Here is a 17913-nt window from a genome sequence, read left to right on the forward strand (position 1 = left end):
CACGTCCGTATCTTACCACTGACTTCTAGTATCAGCCGCACCCAGTTGCCGTCAACAAGTGTATTGGCCTGAAGATAACGTTGAAACTAGTTGCCAAAATAAAATCGACACATTAAATACAGCTGGAGAAATTTCTTCATTTTAACATAAATTTATACCAGCTGACGTCCCACTGTCCTCCATTTCAAGTATGGATGCACGAAGATTAAAGCGTATACGAGGAGGTCGGTTCTGCGTGGACGTCACATGACGTCTCACAATGTCTTAACCATGAGAACTTTACTTTTATTTTATTTTTATTCATTTTTTAAATAATTTTTTGGGGTAACTCATCCCTTAGTGTTGATTGCACAAAAGCGAGTAATATGTGGTGTTCACCCACTGATGTAATGTAGGTTCTACTTCAAGGAGCTAGGCATTTTAAATGCTCCGTCGCAATACATATTTTCGCTAATGAAATTGGAGATAATAATCCGTCACAGTTCGAGAAGAATAGTGATGTTGATACCTACAACACTAGAGGGGAAAATAACTTTTATTACCCATTGTTGAAGGTGTCAGTGGCTCAGAGAGGAGTGCAGTATACAGCAATAAAAATATTTGACCATTTGTCTGGTAACATAAAATGTCTGACAGTTAGGGAAGAAAGTTTTACATGTAATTTAAAATCAGGTTTTCATATATAATATCATATAAACTAACTGACTGCACGTCATTTCGATAAAAAAAAAAGTCGTGAAAATGATCTACGGAACCTGAAAATAACTACCTACCTGAAATGATTAGGACAACACAGACATGACCTGGCTGTTAATCGAACCTAGGACCCTGCGGTCCAGAGGCAGCAACGCTAACCAATTTTTTCCGTCTGTCTTCCGTCTGTCTTCCGTCTGTCTTCCGTCTGTCTTCCGTCTGTCTTCCGTCTGTCTTCCGTCTGTCTTCCGTCTGTCTTCCGTCTGTCTTCCGTCTGTCTTCCGTCTGTCTTCCGTCTTCTACATCTACATTTATACTCCGCAAGCCACCCAACGGCGTGTGGTGGAGGGTGCTTTACATGCCACTGTCATTACCTCCCTTTTCTGTTCCAGTCGCGTATGGTTCGCGGGAAGAACGACTGTCTGAAAGCCTCCGTGCGCGCTCGAATCTCTCTAATTTTACATTCGTGATCTCCTCGGGAGGTATAAGTAGGGGGAAGCAATATATTCGATACCTCATCCAGAAACGCACCCTCTCGAAACCTGACGAGCAAGCTACACCGCGATGCAGAGCGCCTCTCTTGCAGAGTCTGCCACTTGAGTTTGCTAAACATCTCCGTAACGCTATCACGGTTACCAAATAACCCTGTGACGAAACGCGCCGCTCTTCTTTGGATCTTCTCTATCTCCTCCGTCAACCCGGTCTGGTACGGATCCCACACTGATGAGCAATATTCAAGTATAGGTCGAACGAGTGTTCTGTAAGCCACCTCCTTTGTTGATGGACTAAATTTTCTAAGGACTCTCCCAATTAATCTCAACCTGGTACCCGCCTTACAAACAATTAATTTTATATGATCATTCCACTTCAAATCGTTCCGCACGCATACTCCCAGATATTTTACAGAAGTAACAGCTACCAGTGTTTGTTCCGCTATCATGTAATCATACAATAAAGGATCCTTCTTTCTATGTATCCGCAATACATTACATTTGTCTATGTTAAGAGTCAGTTGCCACTCCCTGCACCAAGTGCCTATCCGCTGCAGATCTTCCTGCATTTCGCTACAATTGCAACAATGCTGCAACTTCTCTGTATACTACAGCATCATCCGCGAAAAGCCGCATGGAACTTCCGACATTATCTACTAGGTCATTTATATATCTTGTGAAAAAGCAATGGTCCAATAACACTCCCCTGTTGCACGCCAGAGGTTACTTTGTCTGTAGACGTCTCTCCATTGATAACAACATGCTGTGTTCTGTTTGCTAAAAAATCTTCAATCCAGCCACACAGCTGGTCTGATATTCCGTAGGGTCTTACTTTGTTTATCAGGCGACAGTGCGGAACTGTATCGAACGCCTTCCTGAAGTCAAGGAAAATAGCATCTACCTGGGAGCCTGTATCTAATATTTTCTAGGTCTCATGAACAAATAAAGCGAGTTGGGTCTCACACGATCGCTGTTTCCGGAATCCATGTTCATTCCTACAGATTACATTCTGGGTTTCCAAAAACGACATGATACTCGAGCAAAAAATATGTTCTAAAATTCTACAACCGATCGACGTCAGAGATATAGGTCTATAGTCTTGCGCATCTGCTCGACGACCCTTCTTGAAGACTGGGACTACCTGTGCTCTTTTCCAATCATTTGGAACATTTCGTTCCTCTAGAGACTTGCGGTACACGGCTGTTAGAAGGGGGGCACGTTCTTTCGCGTACTCTGTGTAGAATCGAACTGGTATCCCGTCAGATCCAGTGGACTTTCCTCTGTTGAGTGATTCCAGTTGCTTTTCTATTCCTTGGACACTTATTTCGATGTCAGCCATTTTTTCGTTTGTGCGAGGATTTAGAGAAGGAACTGCAGTGCGGTCTTCCTCTGTGAAACGGCTTTGAAAAAAGGTGTTTAGTATTTCAGCTTTACGCGTGTCATCCTCTGTTTCAATGCCATCATCATCATCATCCCGGAGTGTCTGGATATGCTGTTTCGAGCCACTTATTGATTTAACGTAAGACCAGAACTTCCTAGGATTTTCTGCCAAGCCGGTACATAGAATTTTACTTTCGAATTCACTGAACGCTTCACGCATAGCCCTCCTTACGCTAACTTTGACATTGTTTAGCTTCTGTTTGTCTGAGAGGTTCTGGCTGCGTTTAAACTTGGAGTGAAGCTCTCTTTGCTTTCGCAGTAGTTTCCTAACTTTGTTGTTGAACCACGGTCTTCTTCCGTCTTCCTCACCTAAGATACAGGGGGTGGATAAAAACATAGAAACACAGCGGTAAATTTGTGCTTATATACAAATGCTGATGCTAGCCAAGACTGTAACTTGCACTGTCGTATTTTACCACTAACGGCACCTGTGCAATGTCCTCAGTACATTAAAAGTGTCACTCGTGGTGAGAACAATGTTCTGTTAGTTGTGAGTGCATTGTGTCAGAGCCCACTGCATCGATGGTGCTCATATGGCAGGTGCTTCCGCAGCCAAGATGTTTACCGTATACAAAAAAAAAGAGGAAAAACATAATCCGCTAAGTCACAACGCGGACGAAGGTGTGTGTTGAGAGCTGGTAACGGACGGTCACTGAAGAGGACTGTGACGAAGAGTAAAACGACAACAGCTGCAAAAGTCACTGCAAAGCTGATTGTCGCACTCGCGAACCCGGTCAGCACCAAAACGACGCTAAGGGAGCTCCCAGAAACAGGGAATTGCAGTACGTGTCAGAATGCCCAAACTACTCATCAGTGACGCAAATGTCCGTAAAGGAAAACGTTGTGCCGAAGCCATAAAACCCGTGCTATGGGTCAATGGAAGAAAGTCATTTGGTCGAATGAATCTTGTTACACAGTGTCTACAACTTCTGAACAAGTTTACGTCTTGCGTACGCCGTCCAGTGCCTACGATACACACTGCTTGCTGCCAAGAGCGAAACATGGCGCGGGGTATGGTGATAGGGCAGCGATATCGTGGTACTCCCTGGACCCCGTGGCTACTTTGCAAGGTCGTATTACTGCCGAGGATCATGTAGCCGGTTTGGCTGATCAGGTCTCTTCCATGGTACAATGTTTGTTCCCCAGTCGTTGCGTTGTGTTCAAAGACGACATGGCAGCAATTCACGTAGCTCGCATCGTCCAGGACTAGTTCGTTGAGCACGAGGGTGAATTGTCGTAACTCCCCTAGACACCACTGTCCCCAGATATCCATATTATTGAGCCTTGGTGGTCCACTTTGGAGAGAATGGTGCGTGATTGGCCTCCGCCGCCTTCATCGTTACCAGAACTTGTTACTACTTTACAGGAGGAATGGTATATTATTCGAGACGACTGGAAGTTGTTTTGAACACCAACGGTTTTCCTACACCGTATTAGGCTTGACAATGCTTTGTGTTTTCATACGTTGTCCACCTACTGTAGTTCGTAATATACAAACGCAGCTGTAGTTTGAATATCGTGCTGCGTCAGTCTTGAACAAAGTGCCCAAGCTTTTGTTGCTCAATGGCCTCGATTCAGAGTACAGTGTTAACTATTCTGGCAACATATATCACTGAGGACCGAAACGCCGCCTAGAGACAAACCAAACTACGTCCCGCGGTGTTGGAATATGCCTTTAGGTATGGTTTAACATGCACTTTAAACAAAACTGCAATCAGTGAGCTTAGGCAATATTAGCTTTTTTATGCTAATTGTGTCTTGAAATAAGCGACATTTTTACAGTTCTCCTGTAATAATAGACATCGTCTCAAATTAAAAATGTAAACTGATTACTTTTTTGTAAGGAAGACATTTTGAGACAGTCTGTTTTTTGGCAAATATTGAACCAAATGGTTCAAATGGTTCTGAGCACTATGCGACTTAACTTCTGAGGGCATCAGTCGCCTAGAACTTAGAACTAATTAAACCTAACTAACCTAAGGACATCGCACACATCCATGTCCGAGGCAGGATTCGAACCTGCGACCGTAGCGGTCGCCCGGCTCCAGACTCTAGCACCTAGAACCGCACGGCCAAAATATTGAACCAACAGTCATTAGGAGGCAACTTGATGTGAGAAAGCTTATATAGGTGTGTCGTAGACACGACCATTACACAGCAGCCTTCCCATACAAGCTTTAAGTCACAGAATAACACATTACAGGACTAGATAATCCCATATCCTTAGATAGGTGACCATTTCTGATAATCCACTCAGTGACATGGAGCATGGACGACGTGGAAATTACTAAACAAACTAAGATCCGAAATTTGGGAAACCAGGACAAGTCCTAATAAATAAGACTTTCCTTTGAGGGAGGCAACAAAGATGTGGCTGAAATGATGAACTGCAACACATGCCCTCCAACAATGCGTAATTGTGGATCTAAATAGGCAACACCAGCTGGTCATTGCTTTGCTAAATAGTGATCTGATATGTTGCCGCTGCTTTCTCTATATTAATGTCAGTTTACAAATTACATTTTGCATAATTTCCACACTTTCACACATGTCTGGGTAGAATACACTTCTTACTAAGTTGTGTTACGTTGTAGGTACGTAATAATACGAAAATTGTCAGCTCTGCCACGGTAAATAAATAAGCAACCATTTAAGGCAGCTCATGAAATAGGCGAAATAAAACTCATTTATGACTGCCAGTTTTACAAACGACTGCAGTACCCATGTTCGTAGCAAATACCACGCTGTATATATTGTGGCAATTCTATGTAGCATACATTTGACTATGTCTAATTACCAGCAAGTTAGAACCTATGAACTTTTACGTGGTTCTTTTTGAAGCAAGAAGGGTGTAAAAGATCATGAATCCACTTTCAGTTCGATCTTTTCATAGCTTCAGAAAAAAATCCAATTAAAAATAGCAAACCCTTGCCGAAAAAGTCTGGTCTGAGGAGGAAAAGGGGGAGAAAGAGTTTTGCCTCAAAACAGACAAATTAATTTATAAATTTATGGAGTCAGATCCTCTTTTGAATGTTAAGAGTCGTTAGAAAGTGCTGAAGTCACGCAACCACTGCTGCCTCGCGACGGTGATGGCGAAGCAGACGGTACGAATGAAAACGTTGTCTGCATCCGCTTCTCAGAGTATTTACCTCCGTCGAGAGAAAGACATCTCCGGGGCCATAAACGTCTGTAGACACAACAAAGACAACTCACTTACGTAGCTGAAAAATGCAGCGACCATAAAGTCATAACTTAGCTGACATCATTCCTAACGTTATCATAAGTGCATCCAACTTTCTGGAATGACACAGGTTAAAGGAAGAACGTGAAGTTGCAGCATAGATAATTAACCTTTAGTTTGTGATAACGATAGAAAATTGCTTTGGCTACTCACTTCACTTAGCTGTGAAATGTTTAAATGAGAATTACTTCATTTATCATGATAACATTTTAGTGTTCCCCACAAAGAGGAGAACAACTTGGATGTCCTGATCAGTTATGAGCTTAGTGTAGATGCATGGACTGAACCTCTCACCCTTCAAAAATGAACAGTTGTCCATCCTGCACTCTAGTAAATCTCTGTAGTGAGAATCATTCGAAAGTATCAACACGAACAACGAGATCGGCGAGATGTTTTCTGCTAAAAGTAAATAATTCGCAGCTGAAACATGAGGTACGTGATAGCACACCATTTGCAGGAAAGAAACCTACAGCGGAGTGATACACTGCATATAATACACACATTTAATAACCATAAAATTCAGAAAACCCGCTTTTACTTTGCACCATAAGCGCCAAATGAAAAAAAAACCTGTGTTCGCTGTTCGGGTCCACGCCGTAAATTTATCGTGAAAACGTCGGGATAAAATCAAAACAGGCTTTTATATGTCCATCTTTCTGACTGATGGTCTGCGGCACTTCGGCCGTTCACTTACGTAATGAAATGAAACACCTGCAACTGTCGTTTTGATCTCATTTTTTTAGACTGCAACCAGTTTCGATGATTCAATACACAATCTTCAGGCCTTAACTGACATTGAGGTAGTGGACTACAATCGTATACACCCATACGTGACCAACATCCATGAACTGGCTTCCGTAGAATAATGTAAAAGCGATGTTGTGTCCGTGCACCCATCAACTGGACTTTTTAGGCGTTTTCGATTCCTTCGCCACAAGCAAAACAAATTCGGCACGACAAACACGTACAAACATGATCTATCCGTTGTGGATTCAACCATTGTTTTAGAAATTACAATCTAACTGTATTTTGTCACACAAGAAAGTTCGACTGACGAGTGAATAGACTTTCTAACTTTCAAAAGGCTTACCGCGTTAATGAAAAAAAGTCTGTACCACAAACATCAAAGATAAACGCCTTCAGAATGTCAGAGTACTCAGAATGCACGGTGAGGTATCCAAAAAATGGTTCCGCTCGGCCACTCTGGCCGGCCGGTGAGGTATCCATCTTTGTACAACGGCTAAACGATGATTCTCGTAACATAGTGATAATATCCGATGAAAGAGAACTATTAGAATTGCAGCCACAACAGTGCAATAAATGTTTTTATAGCTTTTATATTTCTGCCAGAATGCTATTTATTTCTTGCAGCGAAAACAAGTTAACATGTGAATGATACTGTTGTCAATAAGGCAACAGACTCTTCGTGAATGAGAAACACGGAGGTCACAAAACTGTGTTAAACTAAAGTCCGGAGACACGCACACGATCATCGTATAAAGCACAGCAGTAACTCAAAGTATGAAAACAGTGAGCATAACGTTGACTGCAGCACTAGTAAGCAGCCAGGTAAGCAGCCGACGTTAAGACGGGAGCGGCAACGCACTTACGCCCCAGCGCTGGTCATCAGCTCACGTAACCCCCTTCCAGGTGCACGACGTCTGTCGGGTAGCGTCACCTGCGGGAAGTTTGTCTTCATACATCCTGCCGGGTTATGCATATCGTTTCTGACCCAGGGCACAACACTACCGTCCACAGCTCGTGGTCTAGTGGACACAATTGGCCTTTGGCTGTGCTGCGGTGAGGACGCGCTGTTCGTGTTCCTGCGGAGCGAGCGCTCGTGTTGTTTACATAGTACTCGGCCGTTTCGCGCGTGCCGTACTCAGCATATAGATCACTATGGCGCACCAATACAGAAAATCGACGCTCAAATTTACATTCCGCGACGAATTTGCACGGCCCAAAGCACTCGAAGTCGAACGATTTCCACGAGAAGAAGTTAAAATCCCGGCGACCGACATTCTCGGCATTCACTTGTCCATTGTGAGTAGTATCGTATATGTCAAGATCATCAACAACGCAACATCTGAACGGATCCTTCGGGACCGCTACGGTTGCAGGTTCGAATCCTGCCTCGGGCATGGATGTTTGTGATGTCCTTAGGTTAGTTAGGTTTAACTAGTTCTAAGTTCTAGGGGACTAATGACCTCAGCAGTTGAGTCCCATAGTGCTCAGAGCCATTTGAACTATTTGGATCCTTCGGGAAACGAAACAGGACCTCCGTTTCTGCCATGCTGATGGCAATGTGGGGACTGTGCATGTCGATTATTCTGGCATGGGACTCCGCACGATCAGACTTTTCGAACTACCGGCGGAGTACGTCGTGACAGCGCTGCGCCCCTACGGCACGGTGCATGATCATATTGCGGAAAAATGGACGCAATTCCAGACATATCCTGTGCTGAACGGCGTCCGCCAGGTCCGAATAGAACTTAAAAGACATGTACCTTCATATCTGAATATCGGTGGCTGCCGTGCCATCGTCATCTACGATAGGCAACCGAAGACCTGCTCTGGTTGTCGGAAGGAGGGACACCTCAGATCAGAATGTATCCAACGTCGAATCACTCAACTGCCGCCGGCTGAAGCGAACCCGCCGTCGCAGCCGATGCTGCTTCCCGTGACTTATGCAGCAGCCCTCACGACAGCTACCACTTCACCACGACAGCCGACATCCACTGTTGGGTCGCGGCTCCATGCTCCAATACATGGCGATGATGACACACCCGTTCCACAAGATACGGATTCAACTCCGATGCAGCCGCCCCCGTCGACGGATAACAACATACATGACGACAGCATGGCCGTAGACTCGCTTATTGTGCCTACGGCTGTCTTTGTGCCGGAACGTCGTGAATCTTTGCCATCGTCTGACACAGAAGGACACACCAGGAAGCAACGCTCTCCGAAGCGACGGAAGCGGAGGCGTAGAGCAACTTCCGAACGGGATGCGACACAGCCTCCAGATGACGACGATTCCACCTTCAATGACGACACTACCACAGAGGCAGCCGCCATTTGCTGCAGTGTGGCACCACCGAACGGAACTGAGGACAAACCACACATATCTACAGTGGCAAAATCGGATGCCGATACGCAGGACAGATGCTGCCCACCACCTTCTGGAGTGCAAGCACCCATGCCGTGTCCTGAGGAAGCTAGGGAAACCGATCTGGCTTTGAGTTCCCCGACGTGGGCGGATGACCACGACGACGACGGCACCATGCAAGTTACGCCGACAGAGCCCACGCCATTGGCGCCGGCTCTCTAGAAAGGACAGCAGGTGAGGTTTGGGGGGATGCGGAGGTGTCAATATAGTCAGAAGCGTCATAGGTAATTCCAGTCTTAATGGATCACTTAGCACCTGCGGTTCTGCAACAAGCTTCCGTATCGCCACGATTAACCTCAACACGATACGAACGGCAGTGAAGATCCAGTTGCTGCGTGAGATGATGCTTCGTTCTTCGGATGTTGACATTGCCCTGTTGCAAGAAGTGTATATAGCGGCCCTCCCTGTTTTCTACGGTTATGTGACATATATGTCACCTGCGGACCGAAATGGCAGCGGTACGGCAATACTAGTGCGCGACGGAATTGCCATCGAAGAAGTGACTTACCTTCCGTCAGGAAGGGGGCTGGCGAACACAGCACTGGGCACGCGCATCATGAACATATACGATCCATCAGGAACTGACCAACGCCGCGAACGCTCGCTGTTCGACTCGGAGGATATCGCCCCCCCCCCCCCCTCTTTATCAGCCGCTTCGAGCAATATATCTTCGGCGGCGATTTTAACTGTGTGCTCCACCCCAAAGACCAAGTCCCTCATTTCTCGACTTGTCAAGAACTTCGGCACCTGGTTCGTGATATGCTTCTCACCGACACGTGGGAGACAATGCACGGTGACCGTCCCGGGCCGACATATCTTACTAGTCACTCAGTCAGTCACCTAGACCGCATTTATGTCTCACGAGCTCTAGCGCCGGGAGTATTGGACGCCGAACGTTGGCCGCTTCCCTTCTCCGACCATAGCTCTTTCATATGCACACTCACTCTACAGCAGCAGCGGATATGGCGCAGCCGAGGACCCTGGAAGTTGAATGTGGCACATCTTCAAGCCCCGGAATGCCGTCAGATTATCGCCAACACATGGATGGATTGCGTACGTCGTCTTCCCCGATACCCTTCGACTCTAGCATGGTGGGTGGAATGTGCAAAACCAGCGTTTCGGCGTGTGCTAACACAGTTCGGAAGAGATATCGCAGCGTGGCATCGTCACACATTGGACTTTTATTACACGATGCTCCGCGAACTCGCCAGCTAACCACCATCTCCAAACCGACAAATTGAAAGCCGCCGAATTAAAGGTAAAATATTGTCGCTTATGAGGAATTTTTGGAGGGGCTCGTCGTGCGATCGTGACGTCAAAACCGAGCGGAAGGAGAAAACCCGTCTATGCATCACATCGTGCTCGACAGCCGCCGACTCCGACAGCAGCTGATCACGGACCTCATATTGCCAGGTGGTAGGGTCGTAATGACTAAGGCGGCGGTCACAGAAGCCTTCGCAGATCACTATCGCCGGTTTTACGACGAGGTGAATACAGAGGACGAGGAAGCAGACGATCACGACACACTGCAGCACGTGTCGCACACCCTCAACAATGCAGCAGCGGCGACGCTGTTAGGTGGACTTACACGGGACGACATCGAGGACGCGCTTAACAAGGGAGCACTCAACAAATCTCCCGGGCCAGACGGACTGCCGCTCGAGTTTTATCGTACTTTCCGCGATCTCATGATGCCCCGATGGATCATCATGTACCAAGAACTGATGACCCCCGGTTCCCACGTGCCACCTGCATTCGTGGAAGGTCTCCTTATACCGATACACAAGCCCTCCAGAGGTCGGACGGTCGAGGACTACAGGCCAATTACAATGCTCAACGCGGATTATAAAATCTTCGCCCGACTACTCGCCAGCCGCATAAAGAAGGTTCTGCCCCTACTCCTCTCCATGGAGCAAACGACATAGGGCGGAGTGACCAACATGCAAACGGCAACCAGCGAATGCAGGGATTTAATAGCCATCGCTACATCCTGTCGCCTTCGAGCTGCTCTGATCTTAATTGATTTCGACCACGCCTTCGACAGAGTTCACCACAAGTTCCTTCTGTCCGTTATGGCCCACATCTGCTTCCCGCCTGACTTTCTCGACATCTTTCAGCGCCTTTTCCGTGGAGCTGCATCCCGTGTACTGGTGAATGGACGGATTGTGGGTCCCTTTCCGATCCGACGGTCAGTTCGCCAAGGATGCCCACTCTCCATGATCCTTAACGCGATCGCACTCGAACCACTTGTCGGAGGGTTGAAAAAAAGGCTCTCGGGCATGTCATTGAGGGATCACACCTTTCACCTTTCACTGCAGGATATATGCTGATGACCTTGTGTTACTTGTCCGATCTGGTGACGAGGTACGCTCGGTGATACAATGGACCAATCGCTATGGTTTGGCGGCGGGCAGCCTCATGAATGTGGCCAAGTCGGCAGCTATGCCCATTGGGAGAGGTCTACAGGAGGACGCTTTAGCCCCACTCCCACTAGTTAACAAGATCCGGTACTTGGGCATAACATTTACACAGGATGTGCGCCGCACGGCTGCCATGAACTATGCACGATTACTACAGGCAATACGCAGAGAAGTTCGCCGGAACTTACTTCGACGGATGGACCTCCTACAGCGTGTGGAATACCTCAACCTTCACGTGGCAACTAAGATGATCCACATGGTCCAGGTCCTACCGATATCGACAGCGATGGCACACAGACTGCAAGCAGTGTTTGGATATTACCTTACCGCCGGACACCTATTCAAAGTCCGCTACGAAACACTCACCCTCCCTCCGCTTGATGGCGGACTGGGACTTATAAATGTACGAGCGAGGGCTACAGCGTTATACTTGTGCACAATGATGAAATTGTGGACCCACAAAGATGCTTCTCTTACGGGTCGTCTGTTAGAGGAATTGCTGCCGGCGTCTCTTCTGCCACCTGTCACGATTGCGCACATAACACCCTCACTCTCGCACCTCTCGGCATTTATTCTTGAGTATAGTTACGTGCACCCAGACCTTCCCAACACTCGCACCCCCAAGGCGAGAGACTTTTACAGACTGCTGCTAAGGTCCATCCCTCGCAATGTGATTGAGAGGAAAAGTCCGACCACCCTATGGTCTGCAGTGTGGAGAGCGGTCCAGAAGTCGTTCCTCCCCACGCGGGTACGAGCCGCGTGGTACCAGGTGGTGAACTGGAAGGTTGTAACACGACAAAGGCTGCACGCTATTGGGATAGCGGATTCCCCCCTCTACCCACGTTGCCACCTCGTGGATACTGACGAACACCGTTTAACATGTGGATCGGCGTTAGAGGTATGGCTGCTAGTGCAGAAGATCCTCGCCTGCTACCTACGTATCGCGCCTCGCACAATTGAGCCACGGCTCCTCCTTTGTCCAGAGGATACTTATTTCCCCACGTGCAAAGACTCACGCTCTCACATGGTTTAAAGGCATGTCCGTATACTACCTCTTTCGAGATGATGAGAAGATGGTGCTTGATTACTGGCAATTTCTCCAGGACAGTCATAGCACACTTGAGTGTACACCCCGATACCGACAACTATTTGCGAACTATTTGCGCAGTGTCTTCGATAACCCCCCTCACAGTTGGGGAGTACCGGGCAGAGGATGACCGCCGTCATGGAGCTCCACACGCTGCGAAATGTTGTACCAATTTGGAACATGGAATCTGTACGCAGATGGGCCATGCACATGGAATGGCGTGCGGGATTTGGTTACATTTTTCTTTCCTTATTATCTATCATCATACTATTAGTTTCGAATTTTATTTCATTGTTTAGAAGGAACTTTGTTCTGTTGTTGCTATGGATGTACATTCTATTTTTGTTTGTCGTAACTGAACGACGCCTTTTTCCATATAAAAAAAAAGTTGGTAGAGAAAAATTTACAATTACAACAAAAAATAAACTTCAAAAAGAAAAACAAAAAAAACAAAAACAACAATACAAAAAACAAAAAAAAGGAAACAGTGGTCAGTGTATCTGGCTAGTAAACGGGAGGTCCAGGTTTCGGATCTTGGTCCAGCACAAATTTTGAACATTCCCTATTGTGAAAAAAAAAGGTTGGTAGAGTACTTGCCCGCGAAAGGCAAAGGTCCCGAGTTTGAGTCTCGGTCGGGCACACAGTTTTAATCTGCCAGGAAGTTTCATATCAGCGCACACTCCGCTGTAAAAAAAAAAAAAACAAAAAAAAAGTGGTTAGCGTTCCTGCCTCTTGAATACGGGGGTCCGGGGTTCGATTCCCGGTCGGCTCGGAGATTTTCTCCGCCCGGGGACTGGATGTTTCTGTTGCCTTCCTGATTTCATTATCATCCTTCGGGAACAGTGGCGCGACTGGACTGCGAAAACATTGGGAATTCGTACGGGCCCTGATAATCGTGCTGTTCAGCTTCCCACAAATGAAATATCATCACACGATACCTGTAACAAAAACACACTTCCAGAATCTAACAAAATGGAATAGTGATTAAGACACTGGGCTGTAATCCATCTACACGCTACGAACTACTGTGAGGTGTAAGGCATAGACTACTTCACGTAGTACCATGTATTAAGCTTTCTTCCAGGTCTATTCGTGTTTGGATAGCGGAAAGAAAGACTTCATCATTGTCCCTGTGCGCACCGCCGTCAGTCTAATCTTGTCTTTGTGGTCTCAGTGGGAGCGGTAAGTAAGGGACTTCTTTCAGAATACTGGTTCTTGAAACTTCCTAAGTAGGCTTTCCTGAGACACTTTATGTCTACATGCATCTGCCAGATCAGTTTTCTCACAGCCTCCGTGACGTTCTCCCATGGGTGAAATAAACACGTGATCTTATTTACTGCCCATATTTTATACGATCAATATTGCCGGCCGGGATGGCCGAGCGGTTCTAGGCGCTACAGTCTGGAACCGCGCGACCGCTACGGTCGCAGGTTCGAATCCTGCCTCGGGCATGGATGTGTGTGTTGTCCTTAGGTTAGTTAGGTTTAAGTAGTTCTAAGTTCTAGGGAACTGATGACCTCAGAGGTTAAGTCGCATAGTACTCAGAGCCATTTGAACCATTTTTTTAGTCCTATTTGGAATAGGTGCTACGCAGTTCAGCTGTAGTCTAGGAAGGGTCGCACGCCTGTTTTGTAAACTATATCCTTGTGTATACTGATTGCATTTTCCCAGTATCCTACAAATCAGCCAAAGTTTGCCATCTGACTTATCTGCCGCTGAGCCAATGTGATCATTCCACCTCACTCGAGGAGTAGGGTTTCAGATCTCCGCCCAGCCATCCTGATGCAGATGTCTGATTTCCATAAACTTCAAAAGTCGTTTATCTCCACAGTCCTTGTCAGACTTAACTTGTACTCACGTCGATGAAACGTTAAAAAATCAGTAGCTCAATGTAACGAAAGACGTTGACAAGCAGCATTTATTTCGTTATTCGTGGAGGTCGGAATTTGTTATATTCTAAGATGTTACTTCTCCATTTTGAAACACTTCATTGGGGTGACGTGAAGGTTTCCACCTATGTGCGAGGTACTTATTGCGGGCTAGAATGGTAGTGGGAAGGCATCTTGAAATTATAGCCCCCCAAGTTCCGTCAAACGTTAGCACTAGCGTATGTTAAGTAACCATTGTTTGATTATATGCCTTCAGTAAACACGATATGTCTCTCGCGACCTCGAGGGCTTACTAAGTTTTTGCTAATCACTAAAGTTGGTTTATCATGCTTCCAGGTATCGTAGATGACTCTTTGAGTGTCTGAAAAAGAATTTGAAACATGCTTGGTGGAATGATGATGGCGATGTCTTAGAGGGAGACAACCTGATTGAAATATCTGGAACGCAATTAAAAGTGACAAGACCAGGAAAAAGTTTTATAGAAGCAAGGACACATACATCAAAAGGTCTCAAAAAGATCAGAGCACAACAAATAAAAGATCAACTAACATCAGTTGAATCATCTTTTAAGCAGAACCCCACAAAGAACTTCTATAAAACATCATTCAAAAATAGTTTAAAGAAGTACACGCCATCAAGTTTAAAATTTATATATGCAGAAATACAGAAGACTTATATAATAACACAGGGAACTGCTGAATACTTGTGGACTACTTCAAAGAACTACATAACTGTGATCTACCAACGAAAGAATTTCATTTTGATAACCTATCAAAAAATACAACCTGACTGAAATCAGGAAATCAAACAACTTAAAAATAACGAAGCACCAGGAGAAGACAATGTAGTTGCTGAATTGCGGAAACTGTCTAGTGACAATATTATTCTGTGTCTAACAGACATCATTTATGAAATTTAGACAACAAACAACTTACCCTCAAAATGGACATTTGCGTTAATACACCCGTTACATAATAAAGGAAAGAAAACTGATTGTAACAATTACAGAGGGATCTGCCTCCTGCCAGTGACATATCAGATCTTGTTCATGACACTTCTAAAGAGAGCTCTAGGAATACTCGATCCACAACTAGGAGAGTATCAAGCAGGATTTAGGAAGGAAAGATCTTGTGCAGAACAAATACTAAATCTAAAGAACATAATTGAAATGGGAAAAATCATAAACTTTAAATACTTGATCACTTGTGAAATATATATATATATATATATATATATATATAATCACTTTATGGAAATGCACTCATCAGCATTTTAAAGGGATTGGGGCTCGACAATAAAACAGAAATAATTAAAGGAACTTTAAGAAACACATCAAAAGTGAAATTTATGGGGGAACTGTCAAAACCTTTTGAAATAAAATCAGGAGTAACACAGGGAAATGGTTTATCGTCCCTACTTTTTAACTGCAAATTAGTGAAGCTAGAGAATGGAGAAAATCCATCAATACTAAGTATGTTCAACTGTGAAGAAACTCAAATAAAATCGCCATAGATTGTCTAGCTTTCGCAGGTGACATGGAATTACTGACTTACTAGGCTGTGCCAAAAAACGAATTACAGAACCTTAGAGACGAGCAAACAAAATAGGACTAAAAATATCATTTGAAAAACACATTCCATGGCAATTATCAATGATGTCCCTACAGATGTTAAAATTCATAAAAACACAATATCTAAAACTGCTTCGAATATCTAGGAGAATGGACAACAAGCAACACGAAAGAAAAGATAGCCACAGAAAATAGAGTACATAAAATGGAAAGGACATTCCAAATGACAAAAAAGTAAGAGAAAGACTTTGTCCTGGATCACAAAACTAAGACAATATCAAAGAGTGGTATGGCTTGAAACACTGTATGCAGCAGAAACACTAAACCAGCAATATTTGGGGATCTTGAAAAACTGGAAAAAGTTGAAAGAATTCAAAGGAAAATACTGGGATCTAGAAGTAATGGGCAGTTATGCTGAATACAGATTAAGATCAAACAGAGAGCTCCATTTAAAAATGTAAAAGCTAACTGAGAAATTGAGGGAAAGAAGACTACAGTTTTATGACAGCATATACCGAATGGAAACGCAGGAGTCAAACTGGACGTAGTAGATAGCAAATACTTTTTAGAGAAGTGACACAGAAGGCATGATTTTTGGAAGAAAGAGGTCTGCAAAAGGAAGAAAGTGGACCCAGGAAGCAAAGGAACGATACTCTCGAAGGATAAAGTAAGTCTCTGCCCAATGAAAATTAAACACAAAGAAGCAAAACGAAATGGTGCAGTCACACTAATGTACTTTTTAGGCTAATTATCTCTCACAATTATCTCTCACAATTTTCTCTTATCTTTAAATAATTTCTTTTTGTGTAATACTTAAAAATATCCTATTTCGATCTTTATATTACATAATTGTATCTGTCGAATTGAGCGTTGACAGAGATCAATTAAAAAAACAAAAACCTCGTGCTAATCTTTGGTGTTTTCTGTTGGTCCTCGACTAGGTCGATTTATACAGCCTGAAGTACTTCGGGTGAATTGCTGACGCGATAGTGGCCCATAAAAATCCCAGCGCCAGAACGACTACGAAAATTGTGCCCGATGCGTCTTCCGCCAACGATCTAGCCACTACCGAATACGCTACAATCTCATCCAGTCTTATCTCTAGCTCACACAGCTTACGCAGCCCCTCACGATGCTTTCTGAGACTACAGACGTGCTGTCCCCAATATCTTGGTAACAATAATAAAACTGTTATACGCCCATGGAAGAAAGGGAAGGAGTAGTAGCGTTTAACGTCTCGTCGACGACGATGTCAGTAGAGACGGAGCACAAGCTCGTATTGGGAAAGTATGAGGAAAGAAATCGGCCTTGTCCTTTTCAAAGGAACCCTTTCAAAATTTCCCTTTGGCGATCCTGGGAAACAACGGGAAGCCTAAATCACTATGAGCAGGTGTTTTAAAGCACCGTCCATTCAGATCCGATTCAAGTGTTTTACACTGCACCATTTCGCCTGGTCCTACCATTGAGACACAGAGTGACGACACACCGTATACGATAATCCTCCAAAATTTCAGTGGTCGTGATCATGGAGGAGCATGTCGTTAACCAGCGCTGTCCTCCCCGTTACTATCAGCTGTCGAACCAACGCCAACTTCCACTTAAGTCGCCTTGTCAGTAGTCATCATAAGGCTAAGCGTGTCATCCAGACCTCCCACCAACGTAAAATCGTTGAGAGTACCGGAAATCGCCTCCCCCCCATGAAACATGGACCTTGCTGTTGGTGGGGAGGCTTGCGTGCCTCAGTGATACAGATAGCCGTACCGAAGGTCGAAGTAGAGAGGATATCAAATGTAGACTGGCAATGCCAAGGAAAGCATTTTTGAAGAAGAGAAATTTTTTAACATCGAGTATAGATTTAAGTGCAAGGAAGTCGTTTCTGAAAGTATTTGTATGGAGTGTAGCCATGTATGGAA

The 17913-nt window shown here is 44.9% G+C and overlaps 1 protein-coding gene across 2 annotated transcripts in view; it reads left to right on the top strand.

Annotated features, from left to right (window-relative positions):
- LOC126470317 (homeotic protein female sterile) overlaps window positions 1–17913 on the top strand; it is a 568331-nt gene that overhangs the window by 301281 nt on the left and 249137 nt on the right. The gene's annotated exons all lie outside the window — the stretch shown is intronic.

Source organism: Schistocerca serialis, chromosome 3 (assembly GCF_023864345.2).
Source record: "Schistocerca serialis cubense isolate TAMUIC-IGC-003099 chromosome 3, iqSchSeri2.2, whole genome shotgun sequence".
Taxonomy (NCBI): Eukaryota; Metazoa; Arthropoda; class Insecta; order Orthoptera; family Acrididae; genus Schistocerca; species Schistocerca serialis.